General features: G+C 39.9%; 1 protein-coding gene across 1 annotated transcript in view; it reads right to left on the reverse strand.

Annotated features, from left to right (window-relative positions):
* Nucleotides 1-19367, reverse strand: part of slc8a2b (solute carrier family 8 member 2b) — a 63854-nt gene that overhangs the window by 37453 nt on the left and 7034 nt on the right. The window contains exon 2 of the mRNA XM_088427495.1: nucleotides 4005-4044. The gene's annotated coding sequence lies outside the window, so the exon portion shown is untranslated. The remainder of the gene's footprint in view (nucleotides 1-4004; nucleotides 4045-19367) is intronic.

Below are 19367 nucleotides of genomic sequence, written 5' to 3' on the forward strand. Positions count from 1 at the left end.
TCCCAACTGTTGCTACCGCTTCATGAAACGTAATCGGGTCTCCATCAGAAGGAAAACCACAATTGCTCAGAGGATTACCAAGACAAGCTGTTGGGATTCCAAAAGTTTGTCATCAGCCTACGGAAGAAACATCATCATGAAATGGTCTCATGAACTGTCTGTGCCTGTACTACTCTAAGGCAGTGCTTCTCAATGCTTCTCACATCATGGTCGCAGTGTGAGCAACATTGATTTACTAATGCTGCTTCTCAAATAGTGGGGCGGGCCCCCCGGGGGGCGCGAGGTGATGCCGGGGGGGGGGGGGGGGGGGGGGGGGGGGTATGATGGGGGGGGGGATGTACTGTAATTGCAATAAAGATATAATTTTCATCATTTTTTTTTGTTTCAGGCACTTTGGTGCACTTGCTTTTTATTTCCGTTTTAGACTAAGCTATAACCCGTATAAACGCGATAAAAATAATTAACAGTTGCTGAAAGTTGATTTATATTGCGTTTTTCTGTTGTTAATGTTAAAAAGGATACATGTGTAGGTATACTTAAACAATTTTCATTAATAATAATCTTATTTATATTCAGTGCATCGACTGGGGGGAGGGGGGGGGGGGGCGAAAAGTTTACTCTTTTCTAGGGGGGGCCTGGCAAAATATAGTCGAGAAACACTGCTCTAAGGTACTGTAAGGTATTTGTTTAAATCAGGGATTTGTTTAGCAAATGCCTTGTTACTGTTACTCAATTTTGTTGCAAATACTTATTCGTGACAATGAATACAACGCTTTTAGATGTACCAAAATACAAGTACCTTGTAGAAAAAAATACGACTAAATTACAAACAATAGGGAAGCCTAGTGAATGAGTGGTTAGCACATCTGCCTCTTAGTTCAGAGTCCCAAGTTCAATTCCAGCTCACTCCTGCCTTTCTGTGTGGAGTTTTCATGTTCCCCCCGTGCCCGTGCGGGCACTCTGGCTTCTTCCCACATTCCAAAAACATGCACAATAGGTGTATTAGGCATTCTAAACTGTCCTTAGGTGTTATTGGGGGTGTGAATGGCTTTTCGTCCCTGTATGCCCTGCAACTGGCTGGCAAGCACTTCAGAGTGTCTCTCGCTCACTGCTCGTAGACAGCTGGAAAAGGCACCAGCATTATTAGTGGTTCATTATTACTGCCCTTATTGCTCTATTGCTGTTTTTTTGTTGTTGTTGTTTTTTTGTTTGTTTTATTGCCTACTTTATTATTTGCTCAATTATGGAATGGGGTCTGCTCGGGGAAGTGAACAGAATAAGAATTTAATTGTGTAGTATTACAATGCATATGTCAATAAAACTCTAGAATCTTATGGTATATCAACATGAATAATGGGGATAAATTACTTTTCAATTTTACTTAATTGCAATAAATGGTTCAGCTAGTCATTTTAGTTTAAAATGCCTTAACTACTAGGCTTCTGTCTTTCATTCTAGTGGTTGCTATGTCAATGAATTAAAATAAAAAATGCAACTGCCTTATCACAAATCTTATAACGTTAGTGCAAAAAAAAAAAAAAAACTAGGTCACAGAGAGATTAGTCCTTTAAACGGGCATTAAAACACTGACCAAGAGCCGTAGTATTTTACACTTACAATCCTTTACAGATCTGTGCACAAGGCTGCTTGAGACATTACAGCCCATTTCCAGCCAACCAGCTGATACAAGGCGATGTACAAAAAGTTTGTTTTTGTTTTGGGTTTGATTTTTTTTCTCAATATTTGTTTCAAATAAACATTTTCATTTTGGTGCATGCCTAGTTAAACATATCCCAATTATGGTCAAAAAGGATTGACTGTATCTGTGGATCAATTTGACTCGACTTTTTATGTTGTTTTATATAAAACTATTCAAATTTTGAGATTGCCTTTGTACAAAACGATCCATTCTGGGGGGTTGTTTTGTGCAAAATAAAGTTGGCAAATTGATCTAAGGATTTCATTCTACCTTTTTGACCATTTATTGGGTTATTTTTCCCCTGATTTTTTTAAGACAGGTCTGGTTATGCTGAAATATCCTCCACTTTGCTTGCTTGCCTCGCGCACACTATCTGACCAACAACAACAACAAAAATATTGACATGAAAAACATAATTTTGTTGTGTTTACCTCAACATTCTTCCAAAACTTGCTCTCCTTGTACACTGCGTACCTTGAACGCACCACTAAGACAGAACTAGTTCAGCACATCTGGTTTGCTCAGATCATTATCTGGTTATTCTCAAGTGTCTTCCGCACCACTTGTCAACCTCACACACACACACACACACACACACACACACACACACACACTTGCTCCACTTGTATAGCTACGTTTGATAAACACAATCTGTTACAACCGGATTGTCGAAAACCTCGCCTGTCCCCTGCGATCCACAAATCCCAACGTGACATATTGTTTTTTTTTTCACTCACAGGACTGATGTTATAGCACCCAGAAGGAGAACTATTGATCAAACTTCAAATATTGCAGTGACTTGGAGTTGTTGATGGCACGTGACGCCGTGCTGCTCGCTACCGCTAAAATCAGGCGTGACATGACTGAACCTCTGCTCCCAAGATGATGTCATGGTTTCATCCAGGCGGCTAACGAGGTACGGGAAGCGATCGCACTGGGAAATAAGCAGAAACGCTGTGACCAATTGGACGTGATTGATGAGACTGGTGTGTTGTGTGTGTGCTGGGAAGCAGGACAATGGTGACAGGAAGCAAATGTCCAGTCATGCACTCAAGCAAAATAAATATTTGTATTTCTCTTTACATATTAAAAAAAAACAGCATTTGTCTTACCCTTCATATACATAATTTAAAAGTAGGCTAGTCTACTCAAATACTCACATCATCAGCTCATCTTTGTCCATTCATATACAATAAGTATGCGGGCCACATAGATGAAAATCTTTTCTCAAGTGGGCCAAACGATGAAAACCATGGTATATATTTATATAACTTTAAAACAGCAACTTCAGATTTAGTATAAGCGCAACACAACATCACTATTAATCATAAAACATTTCAACGTTTTCATATTTTGAAAAATATCAGCTAATTTCTATAATTTACGGTAGAAAATCATCTCACAGGCTGGATTAATCCCATTTGCGGGCCAGAACCGACCCGCGGGCCTTTTGTTTGACACCTGTCATATAAATAAATTTGAAATATGATATCCCTTCTTATAGCTACAAAATTGTAGCTAGTGTTGGTCTGGTATACTGTGATTGTCCGTATACTATCAAGGCTTTTTTTTTTTTTTTGTGGTGCAGTTTTGCTAATCAACAACTTCATTGAAGGAGCAAATTTTTATTCCAGGGTTCTGAACCAAGGGTTTTTTATTAAATATTTAAGATATGACATTAGATTAATAATCCTTTGTTTATCCTTTGATATAATTGACTGCTTTTATGTCTTAAACATACATCAAACTGTATTTTATCTTTTATAGTCTACAAATACCGGGCAATTTTGACTAAAGACATAAATTACTGTTTGAACTGATTATTTCTGAAAGCATTGCATGATCTTCATGAAAAGCTCAATCGGTGAATAAATAACTAAATAAGATCATCTGAAAACGTTTATTAGGCAGACTTTAAAAGTCAAACCAAAACTCAAGACTAATGTGAAAAATGGCATTCCTGATGTTATAAATATTTTAAAGAATATCCTCCTGACACCCAGCGCATTCATATGTGTCCACTGTAGTGGATACTTGCTTTTGGTCTAAATCTTTTGCTTCATTCAAGCTACCCTCAGTAAAGGACATCCGGGTCCGTCCAATGATGTGTTTAGGCTCTGTGCAATTAATTTTGCTGTCTTGGTGAGACAAAATGGACACAAAAATGGACACATTTGAATAGGCTGAGTCTCAGGAGTAATAAAAACTCATCTGACACAGAATGTACACCAATTTTCATGTTGTGTCCACACAAAATACCACAAAAGCAAACATTTGTTTGTCTGTTCACACAGGGTTTACTTACCCGACTCAAATTCATTGGGGGGTACGAGGCTTCAGCTGCCCTGAAACCAAAATGCAAAAATCCAATTACAATTATGTTTCAACTCTTTTAGGAGCGTCCTAACATGATCACATCATCTTATCTCATAACGCTGACATGTGACGGCACACAGCTTCCCTGCAGGGAACTGATTAGGACCGCGTGAGTGTGATGGTTTGCTTTGGTCTGCCTCCATCTTGTCATCCTTTAACACACTTTATATTGCACTGATGCTCATCTTGGCACCAGTCCCCACGGAGGCAGACCGTAACAGTAGATGAAAGATTGCTCAAAATGGAGAAGAGTCGGACGTGTGTGGAATCCAATCGCACGCAGCCTCTTGACCGCATACTGTGTGTACATGTGCTTCGGTGTGATGTTGCACAAGCAACAACATGATTTTAAATGAAACTTAAATTGAATTAAGCAGGCCAGTGAAACAGTAAGTGTTGTGTTTTGCTCTCATTTATCTTGTCGTAGCTTATTACGTGACCGTGAGCACACGTATACACACACGGGCAGGAAGTAGCATATGTGCGTTAAGTCACACCTACATGAAAAATGAGTCTGACAGCATGATTCAAAGGTTTCTGCCTGCTTAAGCTGGAGTTGTTAAGCTAATGTCCATTTTTCTTCTCTGAAGCAAAAGCCAAAGAAAAATCACATCAAACCAAAATCTGCAAGCGACGAAGCAAACTGCACCAAAGGGGCCAGTAGAAATTATAATGCAACCACAGGCGTACTGCAGATTGGCTTTATACTGTACTGATGTCTGTATGGCCAGAAGTATTGAGACATTGCAGAGTGATCGTTTTAAAGCTTAGATCCTAGGGGGAAAACGACAAACATGACAAAAAAAATTGTAATTTCGCTGATCCATATGTCAACATATTACCTCATTCACAGGCATTGATGACTATAGACATTAGGGATCCATTTTAACTGGGCTTCCAGTTGATGAGTTCAGACATGCCTATTTTAACGGGGAAAAAAAAGATTTTTTTTTTTTTTTTTAAACAACTTACTGCCCTGGCATCTGTTTCATGAGGGTAACCTTTGGCTCAGATAAATGTCAGACAACCGGTGCATAATGCACCATAAAAGAAAGGCCCTTGTGATTTGCGTGACAATAAGGTAGAAAATCACTCGACGCTATAACACTTCTAAAAGGCCAGGGAGCAAAGATTCCAAAGGATCTGTTCAAATTCATATACTGGATTCAACATTAATATGTTTTGAAATAGATACATGGCAATCGTCAACCAGAGTTCTTCAAAGCTTAAGGCATTGCAGGGGTTATTATTCTATCTACCGCTAGGGCTACCGGAGGTGGTGTTATAATAGCTAGACACCATGCAAATACTGCATGATTTCCGTTGTGCTACACAAAATACTTCATGGTTTTTGAATTGGAAAAGGAGATTTTGACAAACGGGAGCAAACAGAAGCCTCAAAACTTCACCAGGAGAGAGAGCTAACGCTGTGAAATCCCTAGTCAAGGCATGTGTGACATCACTGCGGAAATTCTTCAATACAGGAGTGCTTATGATTCATACCATTGACCATAGATTCAGATTTGTATTTAGTTATTTAACTCCTGAATACCTACAATCTTATTAAGTTTAGATGGTGGTTATGCTTTGTAAAAGGGTTCGAGGGGTCTTTTAAATCATTTAATTATTACAAAAAATAATCTATAATGCCGATACTATAAAATAGATAAAAAAAAATACATTAGGTTCATTCAAATGGATTAGGATATTTCAAAATCAGACAGGACTGTTTATTTATTTATTTATTTATTTATTTACCTATTTCTATTACAGATTTGAATTAAGCAACTTAATGATCTCCTGTCACTGCCTAATTTACCTGAATTTACCACCAAAAGCACTGAATGTTTCTAAAGCTTAATGATGCAAAGATATTTACTGAGTAGCAGAGCCTAAAAAGACATTTTGGACAGTTGTATGTCAGACTTTGCATAAATACTTGGTATGGGTTGTTTGTAGGGAAGAACAAAGCAGAAAGAAAATTCGTCCTGCTACTTGAGTTCACAGAAGGTCTCTGTGCTTGAGAGTAAAATGTTGAGGATGCAGTAGCTCGTCATATGGGCGAACTGGGTACTGGCGGACATAGGTGCCTTGTTAGAGGGACGTGTTTAGCGACAGCCGATCGAAGAAGCGCTGATAGGAGAAAGAATGAGGTGTCAGGCGCCATTATGGTTCGAGCACGGGCTTGTCGGATGTGCTCGAGTCGCAGCGGAAAGGAAGAACGAATACAATAAATGAAAAGCTTCAGCTTGTTATAGTTGTTGTTGTAAAGTTGTAATGTTGTAGTCTAGAAAAAGACAGAGGCTCACGTCTGGTGGTAAGCAGCAGAAAATGACTGGATGATGATTAATGAAGACTCCGCGAACAGCCAATCAGAGGGTTCCTAACAGGCCCCATGACTTTGCACTCAACTTTATGGTTTCTCTGCCATCATCCATCCATCCATCCACTTATCATCCATCTCTTCATCATTGATCTGGCCTTCAGTCCTCCCATCCATTATCATGATATCACCCATCAGCAATCCAACAATGCTCCACCATTTGTTCATCCATCCATTCATCATGCATCCATTGTTTCTCTTCCATCATACATCCAGGCATTAAGCAAACCATCCACCCAGCAATATGTTTGCCATTCATCCATCCTTATCTATTGAGTGGAGAAAGAAAAGAATTCCCAATCACCTTCGCGTTAGCTTCTGTTTTAACGCCATTGATTGCGTGACAATTGGATCTGCAATCGAAGCCACTGCGCTGATTTCCGCACCGACTTTAATGAAGATGGATTTTAACGAGCCTCTGAAGTCAGCCGTGACCACGTGAGCGACATCATGGTCGCAGCGTGAGCAACATTGATTTACTAACGCCGCCTCTTAGCGAGAGACAATTGCGCTAAATGGCGTCAAAGTGCAGCGAGATGGATCATTTGCATAACAATGGTGTCATTGACAAATGAAAGCCGGAGGGAAATCATGTTTTTTATACAAATAGCAAGACTTCTCTACATTGAATCCTGAAGACTAAATTTGACATCCGGAACCCAAATTATTAAAATGTAGTTCCACATCAATGATTCGGCTCTAAAGATAACTAGACTGTAAAACTAACAACACTTAACCTTACCCGATGATAACCCTAACCTCTCTTTCTGTAAATCTTCCTTGAATCTTGACCTCGCCCAAAACTAGCGATTTCCAACTTTTAAATGAAACTAGCTCATTTTTGAGGGTGCTCAAGCACCCATGAGTGAATCCCTTTTGCAGGACAAGGAAGGAAAGTATGAAGAGAAGGAAAGAGGTTGTTGTAAAGTGAAAGGAAGAAGCAAAGGAAGGAAGAAAGGAAGAATGGATGGATAGGCTCACGTAATATGATGATAAAAACAATATTTATAATGGAAGTGGAAGTCAGCATTTGAACTCCGTAGGTCGAATAGTGCTGCCACCTCCAACTCTTTTCTAACTGGACAATAAAGCTAAACCTAACCCCAAATCCTTACTCCTACCAAACCTTTTGAACAAATCCAAGCTGTAAGAAGATGGCTGCAGGATGGACCAGGGCAGACTTCACGCATAGTGGGCAAGGACTCAGCGACTTGATGAAAAAAGTAAATCAAGTCATGAGTGACAGACCAGAAGGTGCTTGTTCTGGCAGCTGCCCCACCAGGGAGAAACTTCCTGAAGCTGATGGATGGTTTCCCAAAGTACAAATCAAAGCACGCCCCCCTCTGAGACCTGCCACCAGGGTTACAAGCATCTGAACCAGTCCATCACCTTGTGAGGTGAAGCCGGCGGAGGGGAAAAAACATGAGGATGAAGAGCATGATGAGCATCTGGGACTAGGCAGGAAACACACACACACACACACACGAGACAGAGGATCTCTGCTGTGATGGCCTGATGAAAAAGTGATGGATGATAAAAGAAGGCTTCAATAAATCTTTCAGTTCATAACCAATTGAAGCTTAGCTTCGAGACAAACTTGAACATGGCAAAGTGAATTTCCTTCTAAAAGGTTCAATTCCAGACGCTGTGCGGAATGGGCTAAACCAGGAGGAGGCAATTCCGGTCCTTGAGAGCCGCTGTCCTGCATGGATTCGACCTGATTGAAATTGACAGAATCGTTCTCAGGCTTTTGCAGAGCTTGCTGATGAGCTGATTATTTGAATCAGGTGCGTTGTAGAAGAGACATCAAAAACATGGAGGCCAGTGATTCTAAAGGACTGGAGTTGCCTACCCCTGGGCTAACAAAAAAGTCAAACCTAGACCCAAACCCTATTGAAAACCCTCTGTGACCTGACACGTTTAAGATAGATTGTCCATGTGCCTGTGACGAAATTTTCTCTTTTTTTTTTTGGCTTTGGAGTTTTTCTAACAATCTTGAGGCTGAGCGACATCTTTTTTCTTTCTCTCTGGTCAGCCAATTAAAATTGTCAGACTTTTGCTGCCAAGCAATATCTTTCGTTTCCACCATGCTCTTTCCCCTTTGTCTTCTATTGTTTACCCGTGTGGCTCCCTTATTTAGATTAACAGGTTTTAGACATCGGAAGAAAAGTTTGAGTTTCTCTGCCCAGCCATCATTAACGCAGGCGATCAAGATAACAAGTTAACGTTAGGCTAATGTTTTTGCTAGCTAGCAACAATGTAACATTTCGCATCATGCGGTGGAGTATTTTAGTCATTTTGATCTCAATATCTATGACTAGCCGATTTAAATCAGTTTAAACTTAAATAACAGGAAATATTATTGAACTGAGATCAATTTTAAGTGTTAAACTCTGCTTAATTTGAAACTAATATGAACTCATTTTAAATTTATTTTTACTAATATATGATTGGACCTAATCTTAGATTACTTGAAAACGCTGATGCTACCCACCTTTAGACGAGAGTGACCAGAAGTCCCGTTTTAAGCGGGGCAGTACCAATTTGGAACTTTTCGTCATAAGTCTGGAAGCACCCAATGTTTTGTCCTGAATTTACATAGGTCAGTCTGATGTCCCCTTTTTAAGTCCAAAAAACTAATCATTTTTCTGAACAAGACTCTGGGAAAAAATGCTTGCATTCAACGATTGATAACTACATGCTGTAAAAAAAGAAAAAAAAAAAAAAAGCATGTACAATACTCCCTAGCAGTTGACTGGAGATGCATTCAGCGACCACTCCCACAGTAGGACATAGAAGTACTATTCAATGAATCAAACAGCAATGACTAATCCGTGAGCATTTGGCAGGAGGCCCGTGGAAACGTTTTATCATATATCATTTACAATTGATTGCATATTTCATTTTCAGCTAACCTATAGTGTTTTTGAAAATTCTGGCCACGCTAACTAAGAGCTTTATTGATGAAGTAAAAAAATATTTCCTAATGGCACCATGAGCAATGCTTTTTAGCATATGTCTCAGTCTGTGTGAAGTCTTCATGTTCTCCCCGTTGACATGCAACACAGATTCTTGAACACAGCAGGGTACAATATTGTGTGTGTGCATGTGTGTGTGTGCATGTGTGTGTAGCGTTGTTGTTTTGTCCAGTTGGTCTCGCAGCAGGTGCACACTCCATTAGAATGCTCTCTCTCATTGCATCATTCACCCTTACAGATTTACAGGTCAAAGCACATACACACACACACCTACACACACACACACTTGAAATTGGTTTGTTAGCCATTCAGCGTTGCATCAACTTTCAAACACAGTGAAAACACTGCCAAACTTTTTGTAGGTCAATAAAAATCCTGATGAATCTGTGAGTGGATGTTTGAATGATGAATTCGTTGACTCTTTTTTTTTTTGCCTTGTTTATGTTCCACAAACACACAAGATGCTTGATCAGGCTCTGATTTTGGAGTTTTGTGCTTTATGATGAGTCACCAAAGTTAGCCGCCATGCTTCGCCCACACGCAAGGATGAACACTAAGCCTTTTCCACAATTTTATGGTCATCGATCTATCTCATAATAATGGTTATAATTTTAAAGTAATCAAATTAATTTGAAAGTAATCAAATGTCCATGTAAAAAGATTGCATGCATGAAAGATAGTATCTATGAAATGTCATGTTGCTTCGTAAATCTTTTTCAGGGCTAAAAAAAATTCATGACCTGAGTTATTGCAGTATTTTGTTTGATAGTGACTCATCAAATTTCACTGCGATGCTTCAGCCACATGCGAAGATAAATACACAAACTCCACAAAATTTAGTGCCTCCCATCTGTCAAGTATGGTTGCTTCAAATTTGGAACAAATGTGAGTCAACTTCTCAACGAGTTTACAGGGAAAAATTTGGCTTCTTGAGTTTTTTTTCTTTTTTTAAGGACACTACTTATAACCATGAAAAAAAAACTAGCTTTGGGGCCGAGGGGTGGAGCTATATGGTGAACATTTCATAAATAACAAACAGGAGGGAAGACAACTAGGTTTTTTCTCATGAGGAGCGCAGACAGGAATCTGACCTCCTCAGATCTCCTTCCTTCCTGGTTACAGATCCTTTCCACTCTTTGCTTATTCATTTGGGTTGGCCCATTGTTGCGCTTAAGGGTTGGGGGAGACATATCGAAACAATGCAAACAATCAGTTTGTGATCACAGAGGGTGTAGATGTGAGTCCAGAAACACAAAAACCAATTCCATGCTCTTCTGCCCTTGGAGACGTGCCATCTCCTCACACGTTTTTCACCAACAGCTCCAACAGCAAATATCCATGTCTACCAATATACCAATGTTGCACGATCAAATATGGAATAACCTATATACATTTATTCTAACACAAATCAAGGGCAAAATTTGTTATAACTGTGAATTTGGAATATTTACATGCATTGATAGCTACTATTTATTTATATTTACTTCATGTTTATGTTTAAACTTTTCTAATAAAGTGTAATTTCAATTTATAAAACACTGACAGTGCATGTCACCCTTACTGAGGTGAGGTTTTGCCACCCCATAGAAAATGTTCCCTGTTGGGGGGCTGGATTATAATTGCTATTTATTTCATTTCATTTTTACGTCACGGGATGCTACCCAGCTGACCAGAAAGGATCAAATGAGCTAAAATGGCTACCATTTCAATGAGAGAAACGCGTTCCAGATTTCATATTGCTAAATCAACCAAGCATGGGCTGAAGCTACAAAAACAAAACATCACTGAAGCGCTATTGCAGTGTGACCCACTTACAACTTCTTTAGACACAAACGCAGCAGTTACGCCACCCTGAAGTAGAAGTACAGTAACTTGAAATGACGGTTATGCCGTTTTGTCGGGTGAACGCGATCAGCCGTAAAGAAGGCGAGGGGCAAACGTCGCGGGGCTCAATCATGTGCGCCTGTGCACCGGGGTCTCGAAGGGGAAATGCAGCATGCTCAGCGCCCGGGCGACCGCCGCCCTCGGGGGATGAAGCGGCGTGATGCAAGACGATGCGTCACACACATGCACACGCCGAAACACTGTTACGGCTTTGATATCATGAGGCTGGCTAACGTTATGAAAGAGAACAGGCACACTTCACTAATCATAATAGAATAATCTAATCCTATTCAAATGGTGATGCTTATCATGAATAATTGAAGATCGGAGCGATCATTATGACGTAGAATGCCGTGGACTATTTATTATGTGGATTGTTTGGAGTTCTTCCGTTTATTTCTAGGTGAAGATTAACATGTAGAAATGATCAGAGGAGCAATGCTGCATAAGAGGCCAGGCGTTATGGAGTGTTTTGTTTTGTTTTACTTTGTGGCTTATTTTTAGTTGCCGTGTGATTTGTATTGTGGTGAGGAGCACACAGATGTAGGTAACGAGACAACAAGAAAACTCAGCATTTGTTTACATCTGGGTCATTTTGGAACACAATAGCTATTGGCGCTGGCATTTTCATTGTGTTTTTTTTGTTTTTTTTAACGCCAAAGCTATTGTGGGAATATGGCAAGGACTTGCCTCACAAATATTTCCAGTTCAATCACTTAACTTTGTGTTTCTGGTGCAATTCCAATTTTTCCATCAATTGTATATATGTACAGTGGACCCCCGTGTTACAGTGTCCCTGGCTTATGTTTGTTTCATGTTGCGATGTGGAATACTGAGTTTCTTTGTTCTCTCTTTATGGTATTGTCCAGGTTTTGTGACAAAAACAACTGTCATGACCCTAGTGGGTCAGCTGTATTTGTGTTGTTTTGTCTCTACTTGCAGGCGTTTGTAGGTAATTGCACTTAGTTTCAGAGCCATCACACATGCCTCCCTGCAACGCGTCACTGGAATGCTGGTCTGCTATTGGTCGGCGTCTCCTCACGGAGATGCTGGTCTGCTATTGGTCGGCCTCACTCGTTTCAAAATGGCGGAACGGTAAAGTTTTGCTCTATCGTGAGTGGTTGCAAAACCGTATTTATAGTGCATTTTACTGCTTAATTCAATGTTGAATGGGTTAGCCATGGGTCCCAAGATTGCTAGTGATGTTAAAGACAGAAGATGATTTATAAGGAAACGAAGCTGGAGATAATCAAGAAGCTAGCTAAGCCTAAGCTAGCCTTACTAGGGAATATGGGCATAACAAGCGCCACTCAAAGGTAAATAAATCCTGTCTATATTTTTTATTTATGATTTTTTTCTGAGTCTATACATTTATATTACATATACGTAGCACTTACTATTCTATTTTGGTACCAATGTTTAAAATGTATGTACAATTTTGATGTTTTTACCTGGGGTTCTAAACGCATTATTTAACAAAGGTTTGGATTGCCCGCCATACGGTGAATTCACCTTACGAGCCCAACCACGGAACGGATTAATCCCGTAACAGGGGGGCCCACTGTAACAGCAAATACAGCCAATGTGCGGGTCCACTTGAAGACACTTCCTAAATTTGTGCTCCATCTGAGCTCGGCCCATCGCGGCTCATCTCACAAGCCGACGGCGGCGGCAAAATCGCTCATCTTAATTGACCAGGCTTTCTTTTTATTCCGGTGTGTATCCCTGGCCCCCAGCCGGCCGGCAGATTGTCTCATGAATCCACCGTTGACACCACCACCTCTCTTTTTTTTGTGTTTCTCCTTCTGTCGCCTTCACAGAAGACGCTCCAAATTCGCTCTGAGTGAGAATAACGAGCAATTTAAAAGAGCGGCTAGAACTCAAAGTTGTGACACGCTGACAGGTCGACTAGATGAGGAAGAGAGAGCGAGCCGACCTGCACGACGAGGGCTGACATGAGCAATAAAAAGAGCTTCACCGCACGCAAACACACACACTCTCACACATATGCACATGCAATACTGCATATTTTTAGAAGCCTTCCTTCAAAAAGTTACAAGCAACAAACTAACTCTTCACTCCAAGAAAACCAAGCGTACTGCAAATCATACTCTGGAGGCCCATTATTTACTCAACTGCAGATGGAGTAGGCCTTTTATTATAGACTCGAACAAAAAAGACATACTCGTTTTTTCCTAACACACTTGCTAGATAGCTTTGGATTTCGAAGCAGCTTGGCTAATTCTTCCCCAAAGTTGGGCTGATTGTTCAGACCCATCAGATTGAGCTGAAGTTTGGTGAACATCAACATTGTGAAATAACCAGATGGCTTGCTAAATGCTACTGTTACTGTTAGCAAAGGATTTCATATAGGCCCATGAACAACATTCCTTCAAATCAAACTTTTCTTGGAAAAACAACCGGTGCATTCAAGAAAAATGGGAAAGGTGAGACCTAGGTGCTTATTACATTGTGACAGGAGCATATACGGTAATCCCTTGTTTTTAACGGATGAAAGTTCATCTCTGTTATATCTGCCCACACCCCACTTCTGCAATTTTTGTCAGAAATTAGTCGAATTTTTGCCTAACGTCCTTATATAGCGCCAGATGTATAAAAACAGTGGTTTAGTTTTAAGCAAAACTGCCTTCATTCGAAGAACGTTGTGTATTAGGGTTGTTAGATTGCATTAGACTCCACATTAGGACTGAGCGTGGGAGTGTTGCAGTGCATTACGCGCTGCTATGAGGTGACAGTCCTTTGGAAAAAAAAAAAAAATCCACTTAGTGATACCATGACATCCCATAGCATTGTGTTTCAAGACTTTTTTTTTCATCCAAAAGTGTACTTGGACAGTGCACATTGTACAGTATACTTTTAATATCAGGAAAAATTTATATATATATATATATATATATATATATATATATGTACTGACTAACCATTTTTGTCTTTGATGGCAAAAGGGAGTCGTCTCACCCACTTTCCGACTAATTGGAAAGCAGGACAGCCACAAAACTGGAGAGATAACGACTCAGGCATCATTATGGGATGTAAGTGGAGTGTTACACGTGGAGATGAATTCAATCAGCGCACAATGCGCACACAGCCATTAATCCTTGGCTTTAAATAAAGCTCGCAATTTGCTGGCTAAAACCCATGTTGGCGTTTATCGAAAGCGGTGGTGGTATTACACGATCCTCTTTACCGCAATGACTTCTCGGCTTCCATTCATCATCAGTTTATTCCATGAGTGTATTCTTCTTATTATTTTTTTCCGACAGCGCTATCCCGAGGGGCCTCCAACCTAACTCACAAACCACAACATGACTTTGCTCATTCAAAACTCAACTTGTTTTACAAACCTGCGCATAGTTGGCATTTTGGCTAACATGCACACGCCACATTTTTTTTTATCATGCAGATACATTGTACAATGTGCACTGTACAAGTACACTTTTGGATGAAAAAAAAAAAAAAAGTCTTGAAACACAATGTTATGGCATCCATGTCTATTAAACTTTGGAACTACATGTCATGGTATCACTAGGTGTATATTATTCTACAGTTCCAGAAGAACATCTGTTATGTTTCTGGCTCTTCTGCAAGAAAATTGTATCACTAATGACAATGTGCAGCCATAAAATTTAAGAAATACAGGCATTCAAAATTTTACAAAATAATTTAGTAATAAGTCACTTAATGTTCCAATTAATTTGCTCTTAATTTGAAAACATACTCTTCCTGCGACGACTTTGAAAATAGATACTTGAAGAAGCCCTACTAAAATCTTGCAGATTCCAATTAATTTTCTGTTAATTTGAAAACTAAAACTGCACTCTGTGATGACATTGTAAACCATTTAATTAGATTTGCCGGCACAAGCATAAACCCTGTTCAAACCTTTTGCACCCCCATTTCTTTCACATACCCCCAATTTTAGAATCACTAGCATAGAGGCAATGTGTGTTGTGTTTTTGACACAATAGTAGATGTGTTGTTCAACTTTCTATGCAGCACTGTGATTGGTTAGCTTTCAGTGAGATGTGGGGAATGTATACAACGACATCTGACATCCCCTTTTGGTATTCTAGCATCAATAATTTGAGTTTTTTTGTATTTATTTTTTGATGATTGCTGCTGTTGTAGTTTATGGAGGTGTTTTTTTTTTTTTGAGTCACCTTTAGTGATGGACATGGGAAAAGCCAAACACGATCTCTAAAACTCCATTTCAGTTGAGCGGGCAACATCATTCGCAGCCGTAAAGAGTCCATCTGGCCCTCAGTCGGACTTCACCGACTCGCGATCGAATACAAATCTGAATCCGCTACCACCAAGTCACACTGGCTGATTTTCTTCCAGCTGGATGCCAGTCTTGCCAAATGTTAGAGGCGGCATGTGTGATCGGATGAGCAAATGAGCGTATAGACAGCAAAGCTGTGCATTGACCATTGGAGTGGACACTGCTATTCAACGGTACATTTTTTATCTTAGTATGGCTGATGTGCTACTTTGACACAAAAACAAAATGTGTTTTGAATAGCTGCTAGAATTATATTTTTATTTTTTTAGATGTGCTAATGACTTTCTGTTTCCTGTTTCCAAGGCTTATGCGGCCAGCAAACAAAGACGATTCTGCTCTTTCACCTCGCCGCAATCGTTACTGACTTTCGCCTTCAGCGTGGCGGCTGATAGTATGCTGATGCTAACGAGCATTATCAGCGAGCTGCAGACGCGCTGGCCAAGTAAACACAATACCCGGCGTCAGCGTGTATCGGAGTGCACATCCCCGGCTGGCTTTTCAATCCAGTGTCCTCTTTTCACACAACTGGAATCATCGTGTCATCTGTGACAAACTGGAGTAGGGCCTCTGCCAAGGCACATCATTCGCCAATCGTTCAATGGATCAGCGCCAAGGCTCATCTGTGGACTAAAGTGCACCGAACTCCACTTTTATCTTTCATAGCGGAGTTATGTGATGATTAAGCAAGGCCTTTGTTACGCAACAAGCGCCAGAGGCTCCCAGTGAGCAGCAACTTCTGACAACTTGACAAGACAATGACACACATACACAGCAACACAATGTCAACAACATTTGCATGGATTGAGCCTCAAGGCATCTTATATAAGTCACTTATACTTGTATATATTGTAAGACCCTCATAGTGTGCCATCGCCATATGGCAAAGCAATAACATTCATATACGCCATCTGCGGCTTACACGGCACTAATCTGCACAAACATTTGGAAACATTAAACCTTCAAATTAAATGTAATCTTTGAGGGGACATACAATTAAAAAAACAATCCTGGATGTATTTATAAAAAGACATTATTTAGACAACGTCCTCACTAGGCTACAGAACATTGCTTTTTCAGAGGAGGCTTCTGTTAATCTTGTTAACTCTTTCAGTACCATGGACGAGAATTCTTGTCTTTTAGAATAGTAATAAAAAGGATAAATGATAAAATTTTCGTCAAATATGTTTTTTATGGAGGGTAGCTGACACCCTTATCTAATATTAAGCCAATTGAGCACTGTAGTGCTAACTGTGACCATTGGATGGCAGTGCTGCGATATATACAACAAAGACATTTTATACTTGGAATTCTAAGTAAGGAATGAAAATCAGTCTTTCATGTCACCACCAATGTTTCCATAGAAATAGCACATAATATTCCGTGAGTCTTGAAAGATGAGTGAAAATGCTAAATTTACAATATAGAGGTTGCCTTTTTCTATAACACGTGGCACTGAAAGAGTTAACAGCAGGCCAAGGGGCGGAGTTAGGGCGTTGCAAACAAACAAGTTTTACTCTGTGATGATCAATGACCAGAAAGAAACTCACAATAAATCCACAAAGCACATGTGATTCATGTAACCTGCCAACCAACGGCGTTTTTTTTTTAAGCCTATCCAGCCCCAATAAAGCAAAAGCTGAAAAAGATTTTATTTTAGTTTCACTCATAGAGGCATCACTTTGGCAACACTTTTCTAATTACATCTTGTCAGCACAAGTAGTGGATGGTTGCATGCGGTGCATGTCGTGGACACGACCTCCAACAGCTTCACTGAGCAATCGCGAGTAACACTCATGTTAATGTGTGCTAACGTTACAGCTCTGCTTAACCTTTGACTTTAATAATGATGCTGTTGCTATGCAGACCTGCAATTACTTGAAAAAGGCAGATATTTTCTGCCTTCCTTTTAATTTTCTCATTCATTAACGGTATGTATAGTTCATTATAACTTCTTTTTTAAATATTTAAAAATACATTTCAGTGTTTTAAAATTATATTTATAATTTGTTATATATTTACAAACATATATACAGTGTAAATTAAACTATTAAAACATTAAGAGTATGATAAATATATACTCTCCAACAATAATACTCATACTCTTGTTTTTAATACTTTAATTGAAAAAGACCTACAGCCTTAAAGGGATAGTGTGTAAGATTTAGACCGTTTTTCATTACGGACAACAAGAGGTGCTGCAGGTGCTGCATTTACCATTGTCCGTAGATATAACAAACGCCACCCGTCATGTAACATCATTTAATGATAACTAGACCTATGATTATATTTAAAACGTACTGTTGGTCATTAAGAACACATTCATTTGCAAGTTTTTTTTTAAATAGACAATTATTTAATGTATCCCTTTTTAATGAAAAACGGTCTAAATCTTACACACTGTCCCTTTAAGTGTGCCACAGACAAGCAGATGAAGATGGACAGCGTTGTTTCTCTTCGGCACCGTGTCTTAGCATTTTGTTCAGGACGCAATTTAGCGCATCCTGCGAAAAGCCAATATTCCCATTTTCCAATTCATTAAAAGGACACAGCTGCTGATGATGTCCCGCTCCCCGAGGCCAAATGAATGAAGGTCACACAAGGTACAAATTGAGGGTAATTGTGAGTAACACACACGTACACCTACACACACGCGCACACGCAGGGGAGGCAAAGTCAACTTTGCCATCAGAGGTTTGAGAAATGATGCGTTACGCTAACATGCTAGGACGCACTGAAGCAGAAAACATTTGCTGGATTCTTCTTGGGTGGTAGAAAGATAACGTGTGTAAGGCAAGCGTTGGCCCGCCCACATCAGTACACACTTTCCGTTATGTCTACAGAATGAAATAATTGATGTCAGCACTCATGCTGGTGGCTCGGAACAGCACGGAAAGATGACAGTAACAATGACGTGGATGGAGCGCTTTGCCCTTTCCGGGTTAGGTGAAATGTGACATCCTTGTGTTTGTAGACTCAAGTAAACAGCCTCAGAAAGGATCGATTATTTTTCCGGGGGTGGCGCGCTTGGCGCCATGGGTAGCGTGCCGGTCGTCGCCCAAATTCAACAATGCTTTAAGCGATGGTTAGTTGTGAGTATTCATCATAACGCACAGCAAAGTCTGCAGTCTGCGCTCTACCCCGGAGCAGATCTTTCAGCCAGAAACCCTCAAGGGGAACTCAGACTAGAGAAAGGCGCTGTCCCGGTAATGTTCCAGCGCAATGATTACTCTACAGGCTGGGTGATTTGAGAGCGTGTAACCAGAGCTAAGCAGCCGACAGAACACACTCCTGCTGCTTTTGATGGTGATTGTTCTTTAGATAATTCAGCATTCACACACAAATGTTCAAGGAATAATAATGCAACTAGAGTTCATTTTTGGTTCATGGATGTTTTTCTTTTGTATTTTGATTTCATGTTTTTATGCACTGCAGTGTCCACAAAAACAGGAGTAAGGTCAACAATACTGGGAAATCCATACTGCCTTAAAGACTACCCATGTAACAAAGCAGTGTTTATGGTGTTGTTTGAGGTGCTTTTGGAAGGAAAACACATCTGCATTGGTTATTTGGGGCAAGATCTCTACACACGTCATATTGCCGTTTTCCTACAGTCATTTTTTTTTTTTTTAATTCTCTAAAGGCTGAGTTGGTCATTGTATGTTTCAAGAGATGAGGAATTTTATGCCGTTTTACTAACGGAAGACGTGTAGAAGGGATTCAATGAAGGAGAAAAACAGGGATTGG

The sequence above is a fragment of the Hippichthys cyanospilos genome, chromosome 11, assembly GCF_059441005.1.
Source record: "Hippichthys cyanospilos isolate Australia breed blue-spotted pipefish chromosome 11, RoL_Hcya_1.0, whole genome shotgun sequence".
NCBI classification, from domain to species: Eukaryota; Metazoa; Chordata; class Actinopteri; order Syngnathiformes; family Syngnathidae; genus Hippichthys; species Hippichthys cyanospilos.